The 18,628-nt window shown below is 39.2% G+C and overlaps 1 protein-coding gene across 1 annotated transcript in view; it reads right to left on the bottom strand.

The window, feature by feature from the left end:
* Positions 1 to 12,626, bottom strand: part of LOC117382777 (equilibrative nucleoside transporter 1-like) — a 54,959-nt gene extending 42,333 nt beyond the window's left edge. The window contains exon 1 of the mRNA XM_055227105.1: positions 12,484 to 12,626. The gene's annotated coding sequence lies outside the window, so the exon portion shown is untranslated. The remainder of the gene's footprint in view (positions 1 to 12,483) is intronic.
* Positions 12,627 to 18,628: the final 6,002 nt, after the last annotated feature.

Here is an 18,628-nt window from a genome sequence, read left to right as displayed (position 1 = left end):
CCGCGGCGACGCCAGATTCGCGCCGCTCGGACACTTTGAAACGCGCCACGTGGATGGAGTCTGGAAAAAGAACATTATGAGACATTACAACGACACCAGGACAAAGAGGCGGGGTCAGAGGAAGAGGCGTGGTCAGAGGAAGAGGCGCGGTCAGAGGAAGAGGCGTGGTCAGAGGAAGAGGCGTGGTCAGAGGAAGAGGCGGGGTCAGAGGAACTGTGAAATACGCCTGAGTCACTATGAATCATTTCTTATGTGTCCAGCGTCTTGGGCTGATCACTAAAATTAAATTTGTTGCAGTATTTGTAAAAGCATCATTTTTATTTACAGTACAGTTTAATATTTGGTTTCGTTCGATAATATTGTGCTTATTTTTTTTTTAATCTACGAAGATTTGAACATTGAGTTTAAACAAGAGAGAAATGTGAGAAAACGTTAGCGTCTGTGTGAGAAAAGTGTATAAAGTGTGTGGTGAGGGGTTTTACAGCAAAAAATATACATAATAATTGTAAAAAATAAAGTTTTCTACATCGCGGATTTCGTGACCACGTTGTTTTGACCACTGTACGCATTTCGTTTTACACGTACAGATATGGTTTTATACTTACAAATATCGTTTCGCACGTACAAATGTCGTTTTACACACACACATTTCATTTTACACTTACAACTTTTCATTTTACAAGTACAAATCTGAAAAGTAGTTTTGAGACATTTGTTGCACGGTTTGTAAATAAGTAAGTAAGTGTTAAGTTCTTCAGAAAAGGACATGTTAGCATTAGTTAGCGTCTTATGCTAGCAGATTTTCCCCGCCTTTTTCCAGCTAATCAGGCTAGTGTGACATTACGACTGGTCACAAACATTAAAGGGTCCCTAAAGGCGCTTATTACAGAATTACATAATATAGTATTGAGTTGAACAATGCTAGCATGAGCTTTAGCCGTCCTGTTGGCGTCCGCGCAGGTGTCCGGGGCAGGCGCGGCTTCTCTGTGACCTTGGAGCGCAGCCAAAACAGTGTGTTTGTATAGAAAGGTTACGTTTATGAAACATCTCATCAGTCTGTTACATAATTGTTGTGTAAGTAAAGGAAAGAGTGAAGATACGAGCTCATGTAACAGGACGGTGTGTGCTACGTGAGGGCATCTGGACTAATCATTACATTTAAAGGTGCTATATGACACGACACTGACTCTTGTTGCTTTAAGTCGTGTTCTAATGTTGTTCCCTCCTCAAAAACAGACCTGGAGTTGTGTTTTGTTTCATTCACACATGTTTGAGTCACACGTTATTATTAGTCTGTAACATCTACAAAGCTCAAAATGCGACGTTCCACCTTGTGATGTCATCAAGTGGTAGTTTTCAAGTTGAACAGCTCCTTTTACCTTTAGTTCAGTCAAGATAAGTGGCAACTCCAGGACTGAAATTATTATCCAAATGATTCTATAAATGAAGGTGTGTGGAGTTTAAAAACACAGTGGAGCACTTCCTGTATCACCACATGATGACATCACAAGGTGGAACAGAGCGTTTTCAGTGTGAGAGAAGAACTCAGCCTAAATGTGCCGGGCGTGTGTGCTTTGTAGTTTTAAATGAACATAGCTAACCCGCTAGCCGCTGCGTTCCAAACAGGAAGTGATCATATGCGCATTTCCTGCTCCGCCGTTTCTGGCTCCAATTCACTTTCTATTGAAAAACTGTGTCCTCTCTCTGTCTCTGCTGCTGTCAGACTCATCATAAATGTTCGTATTAACCCTCTACATGATCCTGTTTTTTTTGTGTTATATATATAGTTTTTTTAGTTTATGTTTTAAGTTGTTTTTTTTTCCTTTGGAGTTATTTTGAGGTTTTTTTTTTATTTATTTATTTATTTTTTATTTTGAGGTTTGTTTGTTGGTTTTTTTTTGTTTTTTGAGTTTTTTCCTTTTTTTTTGTTATTTTCAGGTTTTTTTTATTTTTTTTATTTTAAGATTTGTTTGTTTTTTTGTTATTTTGAGGGTTTTTTTCTTCTTTTTTTGTTATTTCAGACTCATTCTGGTCTTAAATGTTCGTATTAACCCTCTACATGATCCTGGGGTTTTTATTTCACTATTGTGTCTGTAAATCGAGACATGAACATTAATAACAGACAAATCAGGCGTTACCTTCAACAGCCTCGCTCCTGATTGGCTCTTTGGTTGCTATGATACTCGTGGTCACAACTCGCCTCTATTCCTGCTCCGGCCTCGATCAGCTTCATTTGGAGCTGAAGCTGTGGTGACGTCGCACTCACTCAGTCACGTCTTTAGTCTGTGGTTCAGGCCGAGTCCAGGTCTTGGTCTGGGTTTAGACCATGATGCATCTGTTCAAATCTTGCTCTCCAAATATTTAACATGAAATGGCTGCACTGCACTGTGACCTTTTTCCTATTTGTTTTATTGATTTATTGGGACCGATTATCGTTCCATTGCCTTATCTCTCTGATACTGAGCCAAACCTCTTTATTATAGAATAAGTGTTTGACAAACTGAGCCTCACGTGTCAACACTCCCCTTTAATAAGACGAGTTTAAAGAGCTCATATTACTCTATGTAGGATCTGTCCTAATGTCGTTTCCTCGTCACAAACAGACCTGAAGTTGTGTTTTTTTTGTTTCATTCTCACATGTTTAACACACAAACCTGCAGATTTAGGCTGAGCTCTTCTCTCAAACTGAAAACACTCTGTTCCACCTTGTGATGTCATCATGTGGTGATACAGGAAATATATTCATTTTAATTATTATTATTATTGTAGTTATTATCAATTATATTTATTTATTTTTAATTTTTATATATTGATTTTATTTATTACTTATTTTATTTTTATTTTTATTTATTATTATTATTATTATTATTATTATTATTATTATGATTACACCTGTTTAACACACAAACCCTGTATATTTATGCTTTCTTCTTTTCTCAAATAGAAAACACTGTTATTATTATTTATTTTTAATTTTCATATATTGATTTTATTTATTACTTATTATTTTATTTATTTATTTTATTCATTATTATTATTATTATTATTATTATTATTATTATTTATTACACATGTTTAACACAGACCCTTGCATATTTAGGCTGAGTTCTTTGAAAACGCCCTGTTCCACCTTGTGATGTCATCATGTGGTGATACAGGAAGTGCTCCGCTGAGTTTTTAAACTCCACACACCTTCATTTATAGAATCATTTGGATCATTTTTTCAGACCCGGAATTACCAATCTCTACTGAACTAAAAGTAAAAGGAGCTGTTAACTTAAAAACTGTCACTTGATGACATCACAAGGTGGAGCGGAGTGTTTTGAGCTTTGGAGATGTCACAGACTAATAATAAAGTTCCTTAAAACACAACTCCAGGTCTGTTTTTGAGCAGCGTTCTAACAGTTCTGTGTGATGTTGGAGCAGCAGATCACGGGCGTGTGTGAGGCTGCAGACGTGTGCGTTCTGTTGTGTAACGAGAGCGTTTTAACTGAGCGGTTTGTGGCTCATGAAACGAGGGTAGAGGAAGTGACACGTATTAAACTATATTTATAACTAAAGGGACGCGGTAAAAGGTTGTGGTTTAGTCCATATCATATTAACAAATAAAACGACACTGTTCATAACACGTCTGAACTCACACATGAAGCTGAAGTTGTTCAATAAAAACTTCACGAGCCGTTTAAAATGTAAAGAAGTGACGTCACCCACAGCTTCAGCTCCAAATGAAGCTCATCGAGGCCGGAGCAGGTACAGAGGCTGATCTGGAGCAAAGTTCTATATTTGGAATTCCAACTGTGAGTATCATAGCAACCAAAGAGCCAATCAGGAGCGAGGCTGTGGAAGAAGAAGGACCTGATTTGTCTGTTATTAATGTTCATATCTTGATTTACAGACACAATAGTGAAATAAAAACCCCAGGATCATGTAGAGGGTTAATACGAACATTTAAGATCAGAATGAGTCTGAAGCAGCAGAGACAGAGAGAGGACAGTTTATCAAAAAAATAATAATAATAATAATAAAAAAAAAAAAAAAACTAAAAATAACCAAAAAATTAAAAAAAAAATCTGAATAAGCTCAAAATAACAAAAAAAACTTTAAATAACAAAAGAAAATCTAAATAAACTCAAAATAACAAAAAAAAGAAAAGAAAAAAACTCTCAAAATAATAAAAAAAAAACTCAGCATACAAAAAAAATTTCAAATAAAAAAAAAATCTAAATAAACTCAAAATAACAAAAAAAAAAACACCTAAAAAAAACAAAAAAAAAACCCAGGATCATGTAGAGGGTTAATACGAACATTTAAGACCAAAATGAGTCCGACAGCAGCAGAGACAGAGGACACAGTTTATAAAAAAAAAATATAATAAATTCTAAATAAACTCAAAATAAGTAAAAAAAAAAAAGAAAAAAAAACTCTCAAAATAACAAAAAATAAAAAAATATAAATAATTCAAATAACAAAAAAAATCGAAATAAACTCAAAATAAAACACACACACAAAAAAACTCAAAATAACATAAAAATAAATAAATAAAAAACAAAACTTAAAATAACAAACAAAAATTACAAAATAAACTCAAAATAACTGAAAAAAAAACAGAACAAAAACCCTAGGATCATGTAGAGGGTTAATACAAACATTTAAGACCAAAATGAGTCTGACAGAAGGTACAGAGAGAGAGGACACAGTTTATCAATAGAAAGTGAATTGGAGCCAGAGTCGATGGAGCTGAATTGCATCTATGATCACATTCTATTTGTAACGCAGCGGCTAGCAGGTTAGCTATGTCCATTTATAGAAACAGTCTATGGTTTGAACAGTCAAATATCAAATTTCAAAAACTAAAAATACAAACATTTGCTCTTGTGACTTATTTTAAATGCAATAGTCGGATATTTGTTCTTAAAACGGTGGCGTCGCAGTAAACAGCTCCTACGACTCTGTTTCCTCGAATCTGTTTGAACAACTCCAGCCCCAGAATAGAACCGTGAACTTCAACTGTCAACACAATCTTTTATGAGAATTAAGCCTCGACAAAACACGTCAACAACAACACACGAAATACAAATACTGTCCACGTAAACCAGCCCAGGAAGAAGTACTTTATTATGTTACTGCAGGAAAAGTACAGAAACCAGAGCAAAAAAATACTTAAGTAAAAGTATCACCTGGAAAAATCTAATTACATAAAAGTATTAAAGTACCTGTTTAAAAATGAGTAAAAAGTAAAAATATTTCTCACAGATTTTGAGTCTCATAAAACTTCAAATGTGGTGATTTTGATCAAGATTTGAGCTGAATTTTTATTTGTTTATTTTTTATTTTTTTCAAGTTCTAAACATGTTAAAAATAAACCCTCAGATTTTCATCAAGTGTCACACAATAAAAGAAAATACTTTTACTTTTCAGTCCTGTTCAAAAATGTAGTGGAGTAGAAAGTACAGATACTGCTCTCAAATGTGTGAAGTACTTCCTGGTTCTAGTCCTGGTTTATTTGGTCATTTTGAGAGCATCTTATTAGTGTAACTTACACTCAGACTGAAGAGAAAACACACACGTTCCTCTCAAAGCCTCAGTATTTATTCTGTGTGTGGTCCTGGCTCAGACTCACACACTTCAACAACAACACCCCAGCATCATGTCACTTTACCTGGCAACGCAAACGAACGCACGCACAAAACACGTCCAAAAACACGTCCAAAAACAAGTCCAAAAACAAGTCCAAAAACACGTCCAAAAACACGTCCAAAAAAAGTCCAAATGCTGTTCTTTTTTTAGACCTGGAATCTGTTTATCAGCTCTGGAAACTGAGCTGCACTGTCATATTTCATAAAACTACAAATTAAAACTCAAAGGGAATAACGGAAAGAAAGTAAAACGATAAGAATCCTGTCAAATACTGCAGCCGGAGGGAGTGAGTCGAGGGGAGTGAGCTTTGTGCAGAGGTTTGGTCTTATCGCTCAGGATATGTCAGGCTGAACAGTATTTTTGTGATTTTTTTTTTGGCCATGATCAGATTTAAGTTGTAAAAGTTTAAATAAATAACTTGTCTGACTCATTCCAGACTCAAAATAACGACTAAAGTGTTTAATTCTGCTGTTTATTTAAAGCAGGTCATGATTTTTATTGTAGATTTATAATAGTTTTTGTGTTTAAATCTGCTCTTGGGTTTTACCGTTTACTTCAGGCATATATCCATTCATCTATTTTTTCCATTTATCAGCAGTTTAAACAGAGACTCCCAGACTTTCCCCACCCCAGACACTTCCTCCAGCTCCTCCGGACACAGAGATGGGCAGTACTCCGGTACATTTACTCAAGGAACTGGTCTCCATGACGATCAAAACATTTTAAACTTTACACAGTTTTTAAACGTCTGCACGAGGTCAGCACATGTTTCCATTTTCCAAAGGGAGTGTCCCAAACTGAAGATGGAACTCTTACGTAATCCTGAATCCTTCACGCTTCCACGTCCCAAACAACAGGACAGAGCGGCGTTTTTCTCAGTTTTGTTGTTTAAGTAAAAGTACAGAGACCGGAGCATAAATATACTCAAGTAAAAGTAAAAATATCACATGAAAAATCTGCTTGAGTAAAAGTGTTAAAGTACCTGTTTAAAAATGTGCTTAAGAGTAAAAAGTAAAAGTATTTCTCACAGATTCTGAGTCTTATAAAGCTTCAAATGTGGTGATTTTGATAAAGATTTGAGGTGAGTTTTGAGTCCTGCAGAGACACTTTAAAGACGAGACTTTGACCCATTTACGTTTTGCCCTTCAGAGAAATGAGAGCACATTCCAACCCAAATCTTGCCCCAGAAAATCTAAAACATTTGAAGTTTTATTTATACAAAACGATTCTGTAATTAGAGATCATTAACAGCTCTAAAACACATGTGGAGCAGTTAATTTATTTTAGTTTAAAGGAAATAAATTCTGTTTTCAGTCTCTGCTCTGGGTAATATCAGTGTCCAAACTGTACCTCCAGCCTCTAGGTGTCACTGTTTCCATGTTCTGACTCACCTGGGCCTCACCTGAGTCTCTTAAAGGGGAGGTCATTAGTGCAGGAGGTGTTGCATCTGTGAGGAGGAACAGTCTTTTTGACCGTGTTGAAGGAAAACATGGAAATAAAGGGCATTTGAAGTGGATCTTTTTGAGTCTGGGGCTCATTTTTAGGAAAAACGTGTCAGAAACACTACCAAAAAATGTGAAGCACCTCCAAAAATGTGGAAAACAACCAAAAACATGACAAGCACCTCCAAAAACATGTGGAAAACAACCAAAAACATGTGAAGCATCTCCGAAAACATCTGGAACACCACCAAAAACATCTGAAACACCTCCAAAAACATCTGGAACACCACCAAAAAAATGTGAAGCACCTCCAAAAACGTGGAACACAACCAAAAACATGAGAATCACCTCCAAAAATATCTGGAAAACAACCAAAAAGATGTGAAGTACCTCCAAAAACATCTGAAACACCACCAAAAACATGAGAAGCACCTCCGAAAACATGTGGAAAACAACCAAAAACATGTGAAGCACCTCCAAAAACATCTGGAACATCACCAAAAACAACTGCAATGGGTGAACTGGCCTCTACACAGACTCAGCATCCCAAACGAAAACTGTGAACTAGTCCAACACATTATTCTTGAGTTATTGTGTAATGAAGAACAGAACCTTAACAACAAAACACATCTCCAGGTCTGTTTTTGAGGAGGAAACATCTTTAGAACATGACTTAAAGCTACAAGAGTCTATTTTGTGTCATATTGAACCTTTAAACATTGAAACCAGAGTAAAACACAGTGTTACCGTGGTTACCTGGTGTGTCTGTGAGTAAAGTCCCACACTGCACTGTCTCTTTAAAGATACCGTTCCATTAATAGTCACCTCTCTGTCCAAGGACACTGGGTCACTGCGGCGGCTCGGATGGATCACGTAACCACAGACGGTCCACACGGGAACGCTCTGCAGAGACATGTCAGGTATTTTTATAGAGTTTCATATTTCTGACCACGAGTATCATAGCAACCAAAGAGCCAATCAGAGGGAGGCTGATGGAGGTGCACAGCAAAAACTGGAGGGTTAAAATTTCAGGGTAAAATATTTCAAACAGAAAAATTGTCATTTTAACTCTTTAAAAGTTAAATGTGGTCTGAGTCGGGGTTATTTGCCAGAGTTCATGTAGTTGGAGTTAATTCAACTTCAAGTGTTAATTTAGCACTTCCCACCCACCATCTCAAACTCCCACCACGGAAGACTGGTTTGAACCAGTTTGAACCTGTTTGAATCAGTTTGAACCAGTTAGAACCAGTTTAAACCAGTCTGAACCAGGTTTGAACCAGTTTGATCCGGTTTGAACCAGTTTGACCCAGTTTGAATCAGTTTGAACCAGTTTAAACCAGTCTGAACTGGTTTTAACTAGTTTGAACCGGTTTGAACCAGTTTGACCCAGTTTAAACCAGTTTGAACCAGTTTGAACCGGTTTGACCCAGTTTTAATCAGATTGAACCAGTTTAAACCACTCTGATCCGGGTTGAACTAGTTTGAACCAGTTTGAAGCAGTTTAAACCAGTTAGAACCAGTCTGAACCAGGTTTGAAACAGATTGATCCGGTTTGAATCAGTTTGACCCAGTTTGAACCAGTTTGCACCAGTTTAAACCAGTCTGAACCAGGTTTGAAACAGAATTAATCCGGTTTGAACCAGTTTGAATCAGTTTGACACAGTTTGAACCAGTTTGACCCAGTTTGAATCAGTTTGAAGGTGAGTGTTTCTCTTTTCCACGTGCAGCTCTTTTTCGGTCACTTCACTTTGATTTAAACTGTTTATACAGTATTTTTATTGAGAAAACCCTTGTTCTTTGTAGCAGATGTAAACACTGGTCTTTTAGCTCCGAGCTAACGTCAACTGAACCAGATTTTTTCGGTATTTTTTCATGTTTTGTAGTTTTTTTATCAACAGAACTGGATGGAGGACTGGGCTCATTCTGCATATTTCAACTCAGCTTTTACATTTTTTTTTTTTGTATTTGGCTGAGTTAAATTGGTGTTTGCTGCTCTTGATCCCTCTGACGGTGACGAAATCCTAAAGGAACCAACAGAAACTCAAACTCACAGAAAGACGGTGGTGAACGTGCTGACGTCTCACATGATTGAACTTTATTTGTTTTTATGTCTGTTCACAAATGTAATCATGATTCTTTATGTTTCTAATAAGTTTAATTCCTGTTTTTTCAGTAACTTCCCTCTATGTTTACTCAGACTTGTGGGATTGTGGAGGCGTTTTCCTTCCCAAAGATCTGTATTCAAGGAGAGGCTGTGTAATACTTATTTAGATTTTTGACTTAACATTCGATATTAAGTTGTTGTTTTTATTCAGGAGAACTTGTGTGATACTTTAAGGCTGAAGGATCTTTTACGATGTTTTAAACTAAATATAAACTTTAAAAACAAAATAATTATTACACAGCCTTACTTTGAATAGAGAAGGAAAACGCCTCCACAATCCCAAGGTTCTGCATAAACATAGAGGGAAGTTACTGAAGAAACAGGAATTAAACTTATTAGAAACATTAAGAATCATGAATAAATCTAAAGTTCAATCATGTGACACGTTCACCACTGTCCTTGTCGTCGTGTGAGTTTGAGTTTCTGTTGTTCCTTTAGGACGTCTTCACCGTCACATTTTTCTTTCAAATCTGCCTCTTCACTGTAAAAGAGAAACGTGTGTGTTATTTTACCTGGAGGCGAAAAAGGAACAAATCAGAAAAAATAACAGAAGCAGCTGAACTCGTGTCAGACGCTGCCCCCGTGTCTGTTCAGAGCCGCGCCCGCACCAGCGCCGCCATTTTACCCACAACTACAGCAGACCTACAACGCAACTACAGCACAACTACAACATACCTACAACACAACTACAACACAACTACAGCACACCTACAACACACCTACAACAGACCTACAACACAACTACAACACAACTACAACAGACCTACAACACAACTACAACAGACCTACAACACAACTACAACAGACCTACAACACAACTACAGCACAACTACAACAGACCTACAACACAACTACAACAGACCTACAACACAACTACAACACAACTACAACATACCTACAACACAACTACAACAGACCTACAACAGACCTACAACACAACTACAACAGACCTACAACACACCTACAACACAACTACAACACAACTACAGCACAACTACAACACAACTACAACACACCTACAACACAACTACAACAGACCTACAACACAACTACAACAGACCTACAACACAACTACAGCACAACTACAACACAACTACAACAGACCTACAACACAACTACAACAGACCTACAACACAACTACAACACAACTACAACAGACCTACAACACAACTACAACACACCTACAACACAACTACAACACAACTACAATACACATACAACAGACCTACAACACAACTACAACACACATACATCACACATGTAACGGCACAAACTTCACCAGTAAAAAAACAAACAAAAAAACAGAAAAAGTTTGATTAGACGATGTGTTTACATCTGCTACAAAAAACAATGTTTCTGACAGTTCAACCTCCACAGTTTTAAACCTGGAGAAATAAGATTTTCTCAATAAAAATAATGTAAAAATAGTTCCTGAAAAGAGCAGCATGTGGAAAAGAGAAACACCTCACACCTGTCTGCTTCAAACTGGTTCAGACTGGTTCAGACTCGCTCAAACTGGTTTAACCTGGTTCAGATTCAAACTGGTTTAAACTGGTTCAAACTGGTTCAAACCGGTCTTCTCTGGTGGGAGTATGAGGTGGTTGGTGGGAGGTGCCAAACACTCGGGGAACATCAGATATATGAACTCAAAGAACCCCAACTCGGACTCGTTTAACTCTTAAAGGGATAAAATGACAATTTTTAACTCAGTGTTTAACAACCACAACACAAACAGACTGTCCTCCACCTGCAGAGACTCCACCTGCAGAGACTCCACCACAGAAATGTGTTTAACGGAATAAAAAACAGGAAGTGTGCGACGTATAAGTCACATGACATAAAAACTGCTTCTGATCAATCGACTCCTCCAGAGTTTCACAATCAGAGGGACAGCGACCTCAGGGGACGGGGACCTCAGGGGACAGGACTGTTTAGACTGTGTACATTATTCTCTCTCTTTGTCTCTCTCTCTCTCTCTTTAACTCTCTGTTTTTCCTGCCTCTCTGTCTCTCCTCTCAGTCTCTTGCTCTCTCTCTCCTGTCCCTCTTTTTTCTCTGTCCCTTTCTCTGTCTGTCTTTCTCTCTTTCTCTCTCTGCTTCTTCTCTTTCTCTCTCTGTTTCTGTCTCTCTCTTTCTTTTTCTCTCGCTCTCCATCTCTCTTGTTCTCTCTCTCTACGACCTCACACGTCTCTCTCTTTGTCTCTGTCTCTCTTTCTTTTTCTGTCTCTCTCTCTCTCTTTTTGTCTCTCCCCCTCTTTTTCCCCGTCTCTCTCTGTCTCTTCTCTTTCTCTATCTGTCTCTTCTTTTTCTCTCTGTCTCTTTTTCTCTGTTTGTCTCTATCTACCCCCTTACACCATCTCTCTCTTTGCCTCTGTCTCTTTTTTCTCTCTCTGTCTCTCCTCTCTCCCTGTCTCTCTTTTTCTCTGTTCATTTCTCTCTCTTCCCCCCCTCTGTCTCTCTTTTTCTCTCTCTCTCTTTACCCCCTCACACCATCTCTCTCTTTGTCTCTGTCTTTCTTTCTTTCTCTTTCTCTCTCGTCTCTCTCCTCTCTCTGTCTCTCCTCTTATGCTGTTGGTCTCTCTTCCCTCTCTCTTTTTCTGTCTCTCTCAGCTTCTGTCTGTCTTTCTTTCTCTCTCTCTCTGTGTCTCTCTCTCTCTTTTTCTGTCTCTCTCAGCCTCTGTCTTTCTTTCTCTCTGTCGCTCTCTCTTTTTCTGTCTCTCAGCCTCTGTCTGTCTTTCTCTCTGTGTCTCTCTCTCTTTTTCTGTCTCTCTCAGCCTCTGTCTGTCTTTCTCTCTCTCTTTTTCTGTCTCTCTCTCAGCCTCTGTTTGTCTTTCTCTCTGTCTGTGTCTCTCTCTCTTTTTCTGTCTCTCTCTCTCTCTCTCTCACCCTGTCTCCTTCTCTCTCCCTCCATCTTTCTCTTTCTCTTTTTTAAAATCTTTCTTTTATAAACTCTTTGTACGTCACTGTGTCACGTGCTCTATAAATGAACGTGCCTTGCGTTGCCTGATGACGTCGTGCCGTGACGTCACAGCCCCCTGTTTTCTCTTTGCCCTTGTGGCGCATAAATCTCCGCTTAAAGCCCCGCGCAGCCTCGCTGCACCTGCTCTGTGGCGCACTCATCCTCCCGCAGCTGCAGCGCGGTCAAACTTATTTCTGCGTAAAAAAAACAGCGTCACCTTTTTGCGTGTCCTCCGCACAGCTCTGTGGATTTAGCGCATTTCACCGCACGTCAGAGTCCTACCTGCGCGTGCCCGGGGTGTCCGCACATGGGAGGCGCGCGGGGTCCTGGTGCTCTCCACAGGCGCACTTCTGCAGCTCTTTTTTTTTTTTTGCGTCGTTTCATTCAGCGGCGCCTCATGTCGCTTCTGTCGCTGCAGTTGGCGCAGAGGGGGCGGGGCAGAGGGCGGGGCAGGGATCCGAACAGCACGTGCTCCAGAGAGTGGTCAGTTTGGGTGAGTGGAAATAGGTCAGTGAGGTTTTAGCGTCAAATCACCAAATACCACAGAAATGCTGCTCGTTTATTTGCGCTGCGCCATTTCTCTGCTCAGACGCGCAGTGGAGACTCTTATTTCTAAAGTCTGACATTTTGCAGCTTTAAAAACAGAGGTCTCTTTAAACTTTTACGCACGTGAGGTCTTTATGGAGCAGGGGTCCAGGGCCGGCTCCAGCTTCGAGGGGGGCCCCTGAGCTGAACGTGTCTGTGGGGCCCCGGCCGCAGATGTGTCTTTGTGTTTTTATTTATCAACATCAGACTGAAAACATCCAGAACGTCACAAATACCGCGGTCACGAGACGGTTTGACGGTTTCACACTTTGTCGGCTGCGTTTAAAGGGCGATTACGTCACTCTGAATGCGGCCAATAAATGTGCGTTTCCGTGGAGATCGGTTGCTGAGCAGAATTTAGACACATATCCCATCATGCAGCGGGTATTTTCTTAAAGTTATGGAATACTCGCTACAACTGGGAAAAATCACCTCGAATGTTCAAAGGGAAACTTTAATTCCTTACGTCACATGTGTCAAACCCAAGGCCCATGGGCAAAATGCGGCCCGCTATGTCATTTTATGTGGCCCGTATCAAAGTAAATTAAAAGGTATGATGTTTTAAAATATCGGTTTATCATTAGATACACAGTTAAACAGACATTTTTTCATATCTTTTTTTAATCATTTTTTCATATTTTTCATCTAAACAGAAATAAACGGCTGCGGCGACGACACCTTGACTCTTCTTCAATTAAATAATAAAGAATTAAAAAGAAAACTAATTATTTCAGTGTCTGTTTTACACGTTTAGGTCATGAGTCAGCAGCCGTCACGATTGTTTAGTTTATTTGTACAGCACAATTCGCACACAAAGTAATTCAAAGAGCTTTACGGAATAAGAAGGACATTAAAATCACACAAATCAAAACAGAAATAATCACAAATAATCATCGTAAAATTAACGTTAAAACAGAAAAGTGCGGTTGACGTTCGCTCCGTGGCGTCGGCCTGGATGGAGACTACACAGAGGAGTACACTTCGTCGGCCGGGTACTTTAAAAACTTCACACATTATATTATTTTGTATATAAATGTAGGGCTCTTGGGGGCCCCCTGTTGGCCTGGAGGCTCAAAGCAGCTGCTCAGTCTGATCATAGTCTGGACCGGTCAAACAAAATGGAATTAACTTTTCTATTGATGTGCGTCGGTGACGTCACACTGGAGGAGTTCTGTTTGTGTGTCTATGGCGGAAAGTTCAGCAGTTGCCATGGTGACACAATTAGCACGCACAACCCACACGTACACATGCTAGCAAAGTTTAAAATCTGTCTGAAATCTCAAGGAACAAAAAACACAAAATGGATCTAACTAAAACTAAAAGCTCAGATCAAAGTCTTAACGGAGCTTCTGACAGAGCAGTGCCTCGGGTTAGCATCACCCCCCGCACGTCTTTTATTATTCAGTCGTAACACAAACGTAAATGTGCGAGTAGAAAAGACACAACTGGAGCAAATGTGACACACACGCCTCAGCAGGAGGAGTAAACAGAAGCACAAATGCGTCTCGTGGCTCGGCGCCATGTTTCCTCTCAATCTGAGCTCGGGTTTTATTTACGCAGAGTCGATGGCGCCAGAGTTTTACATATTTGGCCCCGGTCGCTTTCTCCGATTGGTCGTTACCGCGGCGACCAGCTGTCAATCTGCCGCTCCCTGTGAGTTTGGAAAAGGCAAAGCAAACACAGTCACGGTTTAATTAATATACGTTTGTTTGAGCACAGACTGTAAAGAGTGAAGCTAATCGAGGCTAAAGCGGATACGGCGGCCAATCTGGAGACGACCGCGAGTATCGTAGCAACAAAAGAGCCAATCAGGAGCGAGGATGATGAAGGTGACACCAGAAGTAACACAACCCAGGATGTGAGAAGCGTAAATAAATGATAAATGAGGATTACAATGACCATAAACTTAAATTTACACCACAAACAAACAAAAAAAACGAACAAAAGAAGGTTCAGAGAGTACAAAACTAGCATAAGAACAAAAACACAAAAGGGAATTGGTCACAAGCTTTTCAAAGTTACAGAGTTCAGTTGGTTTAATTCCCATTTTATTGTTTTTTCCGTGTAATGGCGTGTCCGTCCGTAGGTGGAGCCTCGCGGTGCCGTGTTTAATGACGCGTCCTCTTTTTACTACTTCCTTTCGGTCGAAAACGTGACATGTTTCTCGCAGCGTACGGACATTAAATGGAGCTTGTGTACGTGATTTTTTCTACTGAAGGGCGTATCAAGTAATAAACCTTCTCCTGCAAAATGCTGAATTCTGTTTAATGACGTCACATATCGGCTTGAACACTGTTTTTGACGCTTCAACGCTGAAATCATTTATTCATTTTAACAGTTCCCTTTAACCTCCTGAGACATGGTGTCCTCATCTGTGGACAACACATTTTGGGTTGTTTAGGCCACAGTGCAAATTTTTAGAAGAACAGCAACAAGAACATGTTCAATTTTGATTAAGAGTTTAGAATATTTACTTATTTTTTATATTTATTTATTTATTTTTTATTTATTTAATTTTTATTTTTATTTAGTTATTTATTATTTTTATTTTTTTATTGTATTTTAATTAAATTATTTTTTTAATTTGATTTTTTATTAATTTTTTTATTTAATATTTTTATTTTATTTTGTATTTATAATTGTTTTATTTATTTTATTGTATTTTAATTAATTTATTATTATTATTATTATTTTTTTTTTATTTAAAGGCATATGTCACCCAAATGAGACACATTGTTCCAAGAGGCACATTTGTTTCTCATTTTGTTTTTTTACACAAAATGTCAGTGAAAAAATGTAGTTTTTGCAAATAAAGTCTTGAAAGAGCTCGGGTCTCAGGAGGTTAAAGGCAATTAAAGGGAACTATGGAATTATGGGAGGCAGTTGGGGCTTTGCAGAAACTCCTTCACAGAGATAAGGCAGAGGAGACTCAAGGCCGAAAAACAGAGAGAGGTGAACGAGGCCGGAGGGAGGAGCCAAGGCGTCGACCTGCTCAACAAATTTGCATATTCATCGAGAGTCGGAGCACCTAACCCTTGTGTCGTCCTGGGGTAATTTATGACCCCAAAAAATAACTCACTCGCAGCAGAACTTGGACATTTCTTCATCAAATAGGTTGGAAATTGGGCAACTTGAAAAAATGTCGATTGTATAATAAGAACTGTCTGAAAAACAAGTTACGTTAAAGTTCAATTTGACGCCAGTTTGTTTCTTTTATATCTCAGATCGACTTAATTTCCACCTCTGTACTTGACAAACACAGGACAGTGATGGAAATTAAGAGCTGCAGGAGATTTTCAGGTCCAAAAATGCACGATCTTTACTAAAATACGTCCGATTAACCAAAAAAAAAGTATGTTATTTAAGGCTGAGTTATAAGAAAAATAAATTGGGGTCGTATTGAGCCCAGAGGAACTTCAGCGTAACTCGACTGGGAGGAACAAACAAGGGTTAAGTCCTGTGTGTGTAGACCGTTAGATTGAATTTGTCAGGGGAATAAACTTCTGTGATTTGAACTGATCGATTCCAGTCGTCGTTTCTGATAGAACACGCTGAACACTGCCTTTAACACTAAAATTAAAGTAGTGAAATCGTCGTGATCCCGGTCCGTCCTGCCCCGTTTGTGTCCTTTCCCCCCTCCCTCACGTGGCTGAGTCTGGAGCTGGGCGGAGATCTTGGCTCCTCCCACACACACCTGGAGACAATCACAATCAGCTGCACCTGGATAAGAGGAGCCAGGACCCGACACTCGGCGCCAGATCGTCCCCGTGCTCATGTCAGTACACCTTGCTTGGGTCAGTTCGTGGTTTTTTTTCCCGTACTTACTGGATACTTTTTACTCCTCACCAGATCCTGCTCCTTGGACCAGCTCAGCTCCTCACGTTTTCCCTCGGACCACGGCAAACTCCTCGCTCCCGACTCACCGTCTGATCTACCGTCAATTGCCTTTTTTTTTGCATTTTTTGTAAATAAACACGGTTAAAACTTCCCCGAGTTGTGTCTTTTTGGTCCCTGGTGCCAAACGTTAGGACAGAAATGTGCTCATTTCACAGCGTAATAACTGCAGTTTGCTGTTCTCAGACGACCTCCAGACATCCACCGCTTTGTTTGTTTCCACTTCTACTGCAAATATTACTACTACTACTACTACTGTGTTCATGTAAAATACTAATTTATTGTTTTGAATTTAGTCATTTGTGATAAGTTAAAGGACGACGAGTGCAAATATTTGAGCAAAGGTCCAACTGGTATGAACTTATCCTAATGAAGTGTGTGTTTTATAGGAACTTGATCAGTTTTTATACTTGACACTGTTATTTATCCCACTATTATGTTTCATTTTACTAAGTTTACTCGGGCCTATAACATCTAATCCTTGCACATCAGCACTTTACATGGTTTTAATCAAATCTGGGGAATGTTGCATTACGTCACAGTGAAGTGAAGTGCCAAACTTTACTCTGACGTGGAACAGCACTGGACACTTCCCCTGCCTTTTACTAAACTGCCGATTGCGTTGCTTTTACTGTTTTAAAAGTGCCGCACTTGTTAAATAAATGCGTTAAACTTATTTCCAGCCTCTCCGTTTTATTCTGGTACCTGCACTTACTGAATACTACATCTGTTTTACGTGTGTGTGTTGAAACTCTCCTTTTTTTCCCCGTCTGTGTGAGTCACCGCGGATTGGACGACCATTTTCCACCTCCTCCCGTTCAAGAAGATTCAGAGTCACCTGTTCGGATCTGCTGTGTCCAGTCTGTCATTTCCTGTGTGTTTCTTTTGTTACGTCACTAAAACGGAAGTGACTCTGTTCCTCGGACGCTCTCCTGTCACTACTGACTCTGTGTTTATGTCAGGATTTTTTTTTTTTTTTTTTTTGCGTGTCCTGTGCTGTTTTTACCTCCTCCCTTCTGCGTTTGAGCCTGGAGTTGGGCGGAGACTCTGGCCCCACCTCCGCACACCTGGCTCTGATCAAAAGGACCGTCATCTTCCGGTTTATCTTCACGTCATGTGTAACCCAGGTTGAAATTCTGTCTTATTAAAAAAGTTTTATTAAACTCCTGCTTTGACCTGCCGTTAAATCTTGTTTACATAAAAGCTACATTTATATATTTATTTCTGCCTCCGTGTCTCATACGTGCCTTACGTAACCGCACCCCTAATCACGTGACCCGAGTCCGCCAATCACAGCAGAGCGTCTTTTCTCTCTGTGTCGGTTCTTCCGGGTCAGAGCTGCAGCTGTGAAAAGGTCAGGCCCAAACAATTCACAATATTCGCTCTTTTCTGTGTTTTTAAGCTTCAACAAACTCAGTAGTTCCTCTGAACATTGTAGATCTAAACCTCCGGTCCGTGGGGAGTCCGTGACGTCATCATGGATGTTAAACTGAGGAAGTGGTGAGTTTGCATGAATGTGAAGCGCTGTTAGCATCCGACGCTAAGCTAAGTAGCTTAGCATTAGCATGCTCGGGCTAACGTTGTTTTCTTGTTTGTGCTCATTGTAAAACGTATGTATTGTCTTTTTGGAGCATTTAGCACTTTGTTGTGAAATTACTATTTAATGTTTATGCCACTAATTTAAGACCCAATTATTGCTGAATGGTTATTTTAAATGTATTTATGTGAAAACCTGCGAGGTTAACACAGCACCTTGTTCAGAGATTATTTAATTGCAATTGAGCAATTAATTGTATTTGAATGGTACATTATTTTGTGAACACAATGGAACTGAACAATGTAACTCAGCTCAGGTTAATTACTTTAGACATTTGATTTTTATTCAAGTCACTTATGTAATCCTGTTTAGTCAAATGCAGACCAGGTGTTCTTGAATAGGATGGCGAGC

This window comes from Periophthalmus magnuspinnatus, chromosome 15, assembly GCF_009829125.3.
Source record: "Periophthalmus magnuspinnatus isolate fPerMag1 chromosome 15, fPerMag1.2.pri, whole genome shotgun sequence".
Lineage (NCBI taxonomy): Eukaryota > Metazoa > Chordata > Actinopteri > Gobiiformes > Gobiidae > Periophthalmus > Periophthalmus magnuspinnatus.
This window is presented reverse-complemented; position numbering and strand designations above follow the sequence as displayed.